Source organism: Pinus tabuliformis, chromosome 1_1, assembly GCF_031772625.1.
Source record: "Pinus tabuliformis cultivar Carrire ecotype Pingquan chromosome 1_1, CPIR1, whole genome shotgun sequence".
In the NCBI taxonomy this organism is placed as follows: Eukaryota; Viridiplantae; Streptophyta; class Pinopsida; order Pinales; family Pinaceae; genus Pinus; species Pinus tabuliformis.
This window is the reverse complement of record NC_142297.1, coordinates 793,128,665-793,139,029: the sequence shown is the minus strand read 5'-3', so window position 1 is coordinate 793,139,029 and position 10,365 is coordinate 793,128,665. Positions and strand designations below refer to the sequence as shown.

The 10,365-nt window shown below is 32.9% G+C and overlaps 1 pseudogene; it reads right to left on the bottom strand.

Moving 5' to 3' along the window:
• Positions 1-352: 352 nt before the first annotated feature.
• Positions 353-10,108, bottom strand: LOC149216384 (purple acid phosphatase 22-like; annotated as a pseudogene).
• Positions 10,109-10,365: the final 257 nt, after the last annotated feature.

Below are 10,365 nucleotides of genomic sequence, written 5' to 3'. Positions count from 1 at the left end.
TCAAAACTACCTTTGGTTTTTTATAATTTTTTTCGATAGGGAATGCATCATTGCACAATCGGCCTATCATCAAACAATTAGGGTTTGATCAAACTGAATACTTCTGGAGGAAATAAGAAGGAATTTGTGATGGGGTGCACTCCATTTGAGGGTCTCTGTCACTAGAGAAGAGTAGGTTGGACGATAACTATATCCTTAATTCTCCAAGGAGTTGACCTTGAAATCAAAACCACCTTTGGATTTTTATGATTTTTTCGATAGGGAATGCATCATTGCAAAATCAACCTATCATCAAACAATTAGGGGTTGATCAAACTGAATACTTCTGGAGGAAATAAGAAGGAATTTGTGATCAGAACTTAAAAAGCGTTCCAGCAAAAACAATGTCGACTTTTGCATCATGAAGCAGTTGTTCCGTGGCTTCCTTCATAGAATCGCCCTCACCCAGACGAGCAGTATTTGTGTTTTACCAGGGTGCCTGGATCATAGCAATAAGCCACAGAGTCTGCCACCTGTTTACTTGGGATAAGTCGCTCTGTTTTCACAAAAAATGATTTTTCATTCCTTTAGGACTATTTAATGGAAAATGTTTCATGGATTAGTATAATGAATGAGATGTGCGATATTTATTTGCACGCAGGGTATAAAAAATTGCGACCCAAAATTTTGTTATGCTATGAAGTGTTTATAATGATTAGAAAGTAGCAATTAACCCTATTAAAGCACTGATCAATTAGGTGAAATCAACTCCCTACCTGAAGCCATCCGTATTGGTCTGAATCCATCCCAAAGTCTGCATAGGAGCTCAACATCAATATATGTGCCCCTGCGACCTCAAAGGAATAAAAGAGGTTTGAAGGGGAACCACTTTCTTGCGACATTTTCCAGCGTGCATTGTTGGCTTTGAATGGTGTGCTAACCAGTAAGGGGATTTTCTCGATCTCATGATTTCCCTGGGTGACCCTCCATGGTTTGGAGCTGGCTAATGGCTCGACAAGCCTTTCGAAGGAGTCTCATAGAGGTTTATTGTCATATGAAAGATCGTCGGGAAAAAGCAGCACATCGTAATTTATCTGTTGCACATGCTGGACCGTCGACTTCGTCCATCCTGTCTGTCCCAGGTCGCATGTATAACAAACCCATAATTAACAACCAGAGAGAGCCCGAGCGGGATAGGTTAAAAAAATACAGATACAAATCTTATCATATTAAAATGGATATAGTACATGTTGTATTTTTGTGAAACTCGCACACAAGTGCAAACGCTATAAGAAGTTGGGTTGGTGGTGTTTTGCAAGAATACTCTGGGCCATTTCCTCCACAGCGATAATAATAGATAGTACCAGCTTCAAGCGGTCCAATTACAACATGGTGGACGTTTGCAGATTTGTAGAGCAGATAACGGTAATTAGTATTTTCCCCTTTTGCAGAAGATGTGTATTTTCCTGAAGAGGTTCCATACTCAACAATTGAGCTTACAGTGTCATCGCTTGTCATCCAGGAGATTCTCATATTATTACTCCCTGAAAGAGAAATATGAACCTGCAAAACAAAGGAAAAATTATAAATGTTTTCTTAGTAACTGTAAGTTATGTTTTTCACATTGATCAAATCATATCTGTTGAGGATCTGATCAAGACTTTGTGTCCAGATGAACTGATAATGTTGATCGAGGAAGAGGCCGCACATAAGATCCAGATGAATAGGTTACAACAATCAGAGTACACTATAAATGAAAATCCAGTGAATGAAGATTCATTTTGTACGAAGAAAATGGAAAAAAAGAAGGCATATTTCTGTCCCAAAACACAAACATGGGATGCATCATTGCCAATAATTTTTTGAATAGTTTAATTTCCATTATGTTTTAAATAGTTTAATATTGTAAATGGTACCAATTCAAGTTCATCCAATATGGTTGAATTTGTTGCATGGTAAGAGAGACTATGTTTTCAAAATTGAAATATTGTGATAAATGATGTATAGTGGTGGTAAGATAATGCTATGTTCATCGTTAATTTTATTTGAACATGTTTTCAAAATTTCAATCGTTAATAAAAATAAGATTGAAATTAAAATAAATAAATATTTTAATGTTAAAAATTAAAATAAGAATAAGGATAATAGCGGTGGTAATATAGTGCACTTTCAGTTTATCGTTAATTTTATTTTAACGTGTTTTCGAAATTTTAATTTTTAATAAAAATAAAATAAAAATTAAAATAAATAAATATTTAATTTTAAAAATTAAAATAAGAATAAGGATAAAGATATAGTATTTTAGCGTTTTGTTTTTTTTTTAAACTCTTCTCATTGTTACTTTGCACAGGTTAGCACCATCGATCTTATATTATCATTTGTGGGATGATTTTGGAGATTTGTCTATAGCTCCCTCAATGACACCACTGTTGGAGTTATGTGCCATGGGTCTCCTTGTTTTGTGTCATCCATGTATTTTCCGCCTTTCACTAGTTTTCCAAGTTTTCGAAAAATAATTTTGTTTCTTTGGGGCATTGGGATAGATTTGCACGGCAAGGTCGAATTTTTCTATTCATTTCCTTCTTTCAAGTGATCTTGTTAGATCCTTTGGAGATAATTTTGAATGCCATAGATCATACTAAGAGCAAAAAAATTATAAGCAAAACTAGTTTTCCAAGTTTTCGAAAAATAATTTTGTTTCTTTGGGGCATTGGGATAGATTTGCAGGTCGAATTTTTCTATTCATTTCCTTCTTTCAAATGATCTTGTTAGATCCTTTGGAGATAATTTTGAATGCCATAGATCATACTAAGAGCAAAAAAATTATAAGCAAAACAATGTGGACTTCCCAAAGTCTAGTAATTTACAAGCTTCACTTTACGGATTTAAAAAACCTTGATGCAAGGTTTTGTCCATTCATTTTGCATTCAAATCCTTTTAAAAGAAGAACTTCCCAAAGTCCGTAAAAGACCTTGATGCAAGGTTTTGTCCATTCGTTTTGCATTCAAATCCTTTTAAAAAGAAGAATTTAAGCTAAACAAGTGTGTATTTTTTGTCATGAGTAAAATATATAGTATTATGCCTAATTTCACTTTTATTTTTGTTATTAACCTTTGAGAACTATTTCATTCTATTTTCTTTTCGATTCGATGTCGATTTCTCTAAGTGATTTGTTAATGCCAATGGGTTTTAGGAGTTTCTCTTGAAAAATTATGTAGAAATCAAGAATTATCTATGTTTCAAGTGCATGAGTTGGTTGAGATTACATTACTTTTGAAAATTATTTTACAGTCGGTAGATGAGATATATTTCTTTGTTGTAAACAGAACTGAATCGAATTTATTTGGAAATTCGAGTGTGGGTTTGATGTGAAGTTACTCCCTGCATCGATGGTCAATTTTTCACAGGTTTCTGCGTGAAACTATTTCATTTTTCATTAATTGCAATGAAAGGTTAGGACTTTGGAAATGCCAAAATATTCCATAATGGTAATAGAAAAACCAATATAGTCGTGTTACAGGAAGAGAGGAAACATCATTATGGATTGTGAGGGATGGCATTGCATAGTTGGATGTCACAATTCTGGAATGGAATGGAATAGAAATAATGCCCAACTCTGGAAATCGTGTTGAATTGGAAATCGTGTTGAATTGGAAACAATGTGTTGGTTAAGGAAAATCCTACCATTCTCATTTATGGAAGTTTGAATCTTATTGTTTTTTTTGTTGTGAATACCCATTGTTATTTGTTGTGAATACCAATTGTTATTTTAATGTATTGCAATTTGTTATTTGTTGTGAATACCAATTGTTATTTTAATGTATTGCAATTTGTGAAGGAGACTATACATATTAATGCAAATATTGAGTTCATACCAAACACATATTATAATTAATGCAAAAGGACAACCTCCTTTGCATTCTAGAATTTGCATTGATTCAGATCAACTGAAAGTACACATTTTCAATTCGCACATGATGGTAGTCACTTCACAGTAATTTGTAATTCACATGACATAAATTGAAATATATTTTTGGATATACAATTTCTTCCAACTATTGAAGTTTATCATTGTAAATACAATTTGTTCGAGTAAGATTTGCATCTATAAGTCATTATTATTGGAATGTGGTAACCACCTCAGGATTTTGTGCAAATAAATCTTCTTTGTGAATCAACTAATTGTTTAGTTAGAAATGAGATATATATCATCAATTCAACATTATATTTTTTGATAGTTAGAATGGTTTTGTTATCGATCCTTGTGGTTTTTCTTGAAAAGAAACACAACTCCTTTTCTATTTTTAGACATTAAAATTCCAATTTAAATAACAATTAAAAAAATTCTTGTGTATTTGTTTCATCACCATCAAAATTTGAATTAAAAAAAATGAAAAAAACATTAACTTTGATATGCTACTCTTTCCTAAGCTACCCCCTTATAATGTTTCCTTCGCAACATGTGGTACAATTGCTAGTTATACATCAACCACATCTATAAATGTGATTGTGCTAGTAATATGGCCTTATGATACTAAGATAACTTATTATACATCGCTCACACATATATCACATTTATAAATCTGATTGTGCTAGTAATATGGCCTTAAGATACTAATATATCACATTTATAAATGTGATTGTGCTAGTAATATGGTCTTATTATGCATTGTTGAAAGGTATATCAACCACATTAATGAATATGGCCTTATTATGTATTGTTGAAAGGTATATCAATCACATTAATAAATATGGTTGAGCTAACAATATAACCTTACTGGTTGTTGAAAAGTATATCAACCACATTAATAAACGTGATTGAGCTAACGAGCTAACGATATAGCTACTATCATCTAGTAATCTTATAAATACATCTGGAACAATGAAGCCCACCCAACTTACTCCAATCTCCACAAATCAACAAGAATGTACTTTCGTCCTTAATTGAGATAAAGAGAGGCAATCATATATACAATACATGACCATATATGTGAGCTATATAGTTATTGATGAAAGCATTTATACCAAAAGAAAATCTTGTTAGATTGTATGCAATTTGGAAAGCGTGGAGGCCTCCATACTGTAACGGTGGGCACTTCGATCCGAACAGAGGGATCAGATTTTACACTTGAATGTGTCCACAAAATTAGAGTCCTGCTAGAGATAGGAAGAAGATGAAAAAGATGATGCAGAGAGTTCCAGAAATGTCGTGTGTTCAAGGGAAATTATTAAAAATGGTGTCATCGTATAAGCCATAGTCTGAATGAGAGAATGGAGGACTAGAGCGTCTACCTCTACTTATAGACGAAACTCCTATTCTTAGTAATCTTTGAGTTTTACCTCTGGCCAAAAGAAAATCCTATTGTCTCTAATCTTGCTAAAAGTGTGGATGTGACCTGGTGAATTCTTTACTAGATGTTGTGATATCCATTGCGGAAAGGAATCATACCGTACGATCCCAGTTCCGAAGTGATGATGCTGGGCAATTTGGCTATGAGCCAATGAATTAAATTATCGCTAAAATGTACGAATCGTTGAAGTATTCGCCATGCACATCATGTATAGGGTTGTTTTCTAAGCACAAATCTTCTACTTGGCGCAGCCTGAAACACAGACAATCTTAGCGCCAGCTCCATGCAACTTTTCAAAATTGCAAGAAAAGAAATGCAATTGTTGTCTATGGTTGAGATGTAGAATTTCTTTGAAATTTTGGAACTGCTATAGTGAATAATGTGAAAACTGAAAATTAGGTTTTTTTTTTTTTTTAAACATAATTTCTCTACTTGAAATTTGTAGTGGAATATAACAAAATTAAACACCCAGTCAAACGTAATTAAACACAATATAAATCCCAACTAGGAAAACCCTATGCTTAATTATTGATAGAAATTGAGCATTAGATCTCTTACCAATACAATTTATTTCAATCCGAAAACAAACTTGTCTTCCTGCTTTGAACTAGGCTTGAAACCCTTGCAAGATTGTTGATCCCTATCTGCTCTCTATCAAACTTACACAAGCACCAACCTTTTCTCTCCTCTCTATCAAACTTACACAAGCACCAACCTTTTCTCTTTACTATCTTGTTTGACCCACTCTGGATCACAAGACAATGATCAAATTGTACATTTGTTCCTCCTTATAAACACTTCAATTGGGCTATTGCTAACAATTTCTATGTGAGGTATGTGAGGAAATTCAAACTGTTGATTGACTAGTTAACAAAAGCTCACTAGTTATGTTAACTTGTCATTCCTATAATTTAGGAGCATGACTCAATCAACTTGTCTTTTACCCAAAATAACTTGCGTAAACTGGGCCTTTCACTAATTAGCTCAAATCAATGGTTGTTTGCTCTTCTAATTTTTAGGAACTTGTAATATCCCTCCCCTTAATAATAAATAATAAATAATAAATAATAATAAATAATGCAAAAATAATAATTAATAATAATAAATAATAAAAATAATAAAGATAATAAATCATAATTGTTAAATATTAAATGATATTAAAAATATATACAAGAAAATAAATAAAAATAATAAAAATAAAAATAGTAATAACCATACTAAAACTCTAAATAAGAATAAATAGAAATAAAACAAGAAAACTATTAAAAAGAAGGAAATAAAACAAGAAAGCTAAAAATCAAAAGAAAAGTAAAGAGATAAAACAAGAAAGCTAAAAATCAAAAGAAAATTTGCATGTAGACACATGGAGTGTGTGCATGTGGTTCCCCTTCCAATGTTGTTCTATTTAATAGATGGTGAGGAAGATGAGAGGCATTCCTGCATTCCATCATTCCGAGAGTCTATCTTTCATTCTCTTAGGAGAATGGTGTACTAAGACTTAGGAGTCAATGGCAGTAGTACGTTGATTGAGGGCTCAGGGGTGGCCAATTGTAGCAAAGCCTTACGCAATTGAGCCTACGATTGGGTGGAGAGTCCTCCCAAAACCTTGTTGTCATCTCGCAGACATCGATCACAGGTAATATAGGTATGTACTTATTTGTTGATTCTGATTTTAATTAGGAAATTAATTTTATATTTACTTTGGGATGTTACATATGGTATCAGAGCTTTGGCTCAACCCTTAGGGCCTATGGGCATCTTAGAAAAAAAAAATTATTTTGTTGGGATTTTTAACTTGACTTGTTTTGAAAGTTACAGGATGGTTACTTCCAGGAAAGCAGCATGTTCTACAAACCCTCCCTATACACGAATTTTTTTTATTCAGTACATGCTAACTGCGTAGTTATATTTTGATGGTGTTCATTTTTAAAGTCATTCTTATGAGTAATTTCCAATATTAGCAGATTTTTGTTTTCATTGGCTGGAATCGGTTTTTCATGTCAAATTTCAAGAATCTAATCTCCAAGATCCAGAATTAGTAAAACATGACCGTTGTCTAAAGGTAAAATCGAGAGGGAAAAGATGGGATGGAGCAGTGTATATATATGTTAGGATCCAATGGTGTGTTCTGATTGAATATGTGGAACGCTCCCTTTGTTTTGTCTGTGTGTTTGTTCTTCGTTGAGTATGCAGATTTCTTGCATGTTTGTGTTGTCTCTTTGTTGTTTTTATATGTAGTTTGTTTATGAAATTAACCACCTAGAGCGAGCCAATGCAAAACAGAGCAGATAACATTTCTGAAACATAGGTGTTTCGGTGAAACAAAGCCAGCAATCTCCATTCAAAAGGATGAACGAGCTTCAAGGGCAGAGCACTAAGTGCGAATGCTATCAGAAGGTACATATTTTAATTTTTTGGGTTGTAACATATATAAATAAATAACTATATATACTCAAAATCAAAGCGTGCATGTTTGAATGGACGAAGTTTATTTTTCTAATTTAGCGTAAAAAAAAATCATGAGAAGTAAAGCCCAAATTCCGAGTGTGTGAAGGTTAAGAGTTCCATTCTCGTGGCTTCTGGTTCTGGTTAAGATAACTATTTTTAAAATAAGTGTCTTCTCTTTCGTTACGCTTCCTGTTTTCTACCACGAATATTTTGGGAAATTTGAATGTTATTTTAGGATTTCATTTTGACCATAGACCTGCGCATGCCCAACAATGAAAATTACTTTCCATAAACCTGCGCATGCCCAAATCTGAAAATTACTTTCCATAGACTTGGGCATGCCCAAATTCGAAAATTATAGAGCAAGGCAAGACGTGGTTGCATCTATTGATTGCAGTTTGGTTTTGGTGTCCACACGTGTTTATATATATATATATATATATATATATATATATATATATATATATAATTGTGTCTCTCAAACCCATGACCACTTGAGTCATTAATCCGCCTCAAGTACACGGAACAACCAATCATATTTTCCAATTTAATTTAAAGAAACTGTTAAATTAAAAGAAATAAAAAAAATCGCATGCAAGTACTGCTCATAGACATGCAAAGTCATTCTATAAACGTTGATAGACATGCAAAAAGAGGTACTGGCTTTTTAAAAGAGCGGAGTGAGTTAGACATTAAAATGGTTTTATAGTTGATGTCTTTATTGTGATAATGTTGTCCCATTTGCAATACTTATGAAAAAGTAAGAAAAACGCATGTATAACATGGAATTATTAAATTATTTTAATAAAATAATTCATGGATTTTATCCCAAGTCTCATCATTTAACTATTTACTATCCAGTGTTTATGTGTGGTTATTTTTTTTTTTTACCTAATAAGTTAAAGCTTAACCAGTCACACTCACTTAAGCCTACAATTTTGAGATTGTTATGGAAAGTTCGCTTTGAAATTTAGTCCAGCGTGATTATTACTGCAAGCTCCTGCCAAGATTCCAATATTTAGCTTGGAATTCCTTTTCACATGTTTTCAGAGTAAGGCTAAAATATTGAAATGAGACTCAGTTTTGAATTTTTTTTGTATTTCTCGGTTTAAGGCTATAATTATTGAAATTATGACGAAAAATTAAGCGTGAAGATTTATCTTGGAATTCCTTATTCTCTTCTTCGTTTAAAGGTTAAAATTTTGAAGTAATCGCTGCAAATCCTCCTCGAGATTAAGCTTGTATTCTTCTCATTTATGGATAAGAAGTTCAGGCAAATTGCCCTTATTATACTCTGCTAGTTTCAAAAAAATATCGGAAAACCTTACAATGTACTTCGTATTATCAAATTTATTCTCAGATGCAAACAAATTGAAAAACTGCTTTAATGCTTAGACACGACTTATCCGGTGACTATTTGTTAAAATTAACATAAATGTTTATAATTATATTTAAAGGATTTTATTACGGCATAGGGATGATTTTTTTTAAAATAACACTTAGCATCACGGTTCAAGTTTTAACATTAATATATATTAACAAGATTGAAGTTTTAGGATTGATATATTATTTATTATGATAAAGTAACTAGGTTGGTTGTAGAATCTATATATTTATATGTCTTCATGTTATTTATTGAAAATTTTATTATTTAATTATTATAGAAAATGTATAATTATTTTATAATGTAATTAATTTTTAAATAATTATATTTATAATTTATATTAGTATTACATAAAATAAAATTAGGTAAGGAAATAGAGGATTTCTAATGATTAGTAAGATCAGATGTTCAAACATATAAGCTGCAAGTGCCAAACCTAATCGGCGAACTGTTAAGAAAGCGTCATGGGCTCCTGAGAACAATCTATGTCAGGTGTTTATCTTCCCCTTTTCCCATTTGGTTGTTTTATATTAGTCTTTGCTACTTGAGAGATGAGGGTATGACATTGAGAGAACCAGGTGACAGTTGAGAGAGAACTCTGTGTGAGCTAAGACAAAGCCAGATTATCTTCCACCCCTTTATTGGCAAGGAGGTCTGCTAATCTATTTGCATTCCTTCTGATATGAACGAAAATAATTGCTCGCCCTTCTGCAATGATTGCTGCTAGTTGTTAAACACCGTGGTCCAAGCGCCAACAACTTTTGCATTTGTAAGCTGGAGAGCCACCAAGTATGCAATTGGCTATTTGAGTGGGTGGAGATTATGTGATCAGGCTATTATTATTCCTTGCATGAGAAAATGGTACTATTGACCTTATAGTGTGTGCAGATTTCTCGACATTATTGTCGAAAAGAACAATGGAATTTGCAGGAACACGCATAGCCATGGCTGCAAGCTTGCAATCTTATGTCTTATGTCCTATCTAGGCAATTTTATGTCTTATCCGGGAAATTATTATGGCTAAAATGTATTTTAATTTGAGGGATGGTGTTGCCTTCGCAGGTGCGCTTGCAGGTGGGCCATATAATTAATAAAATGATTTTATTTTGTGTTGGGGAGGGATAACCTTCCCAATCATTCGATCCGTTTCTAGGTCGGGTGGCGGTGTCTCTTCTTTATGGTGTGGAATATTTCTTTGGTTAT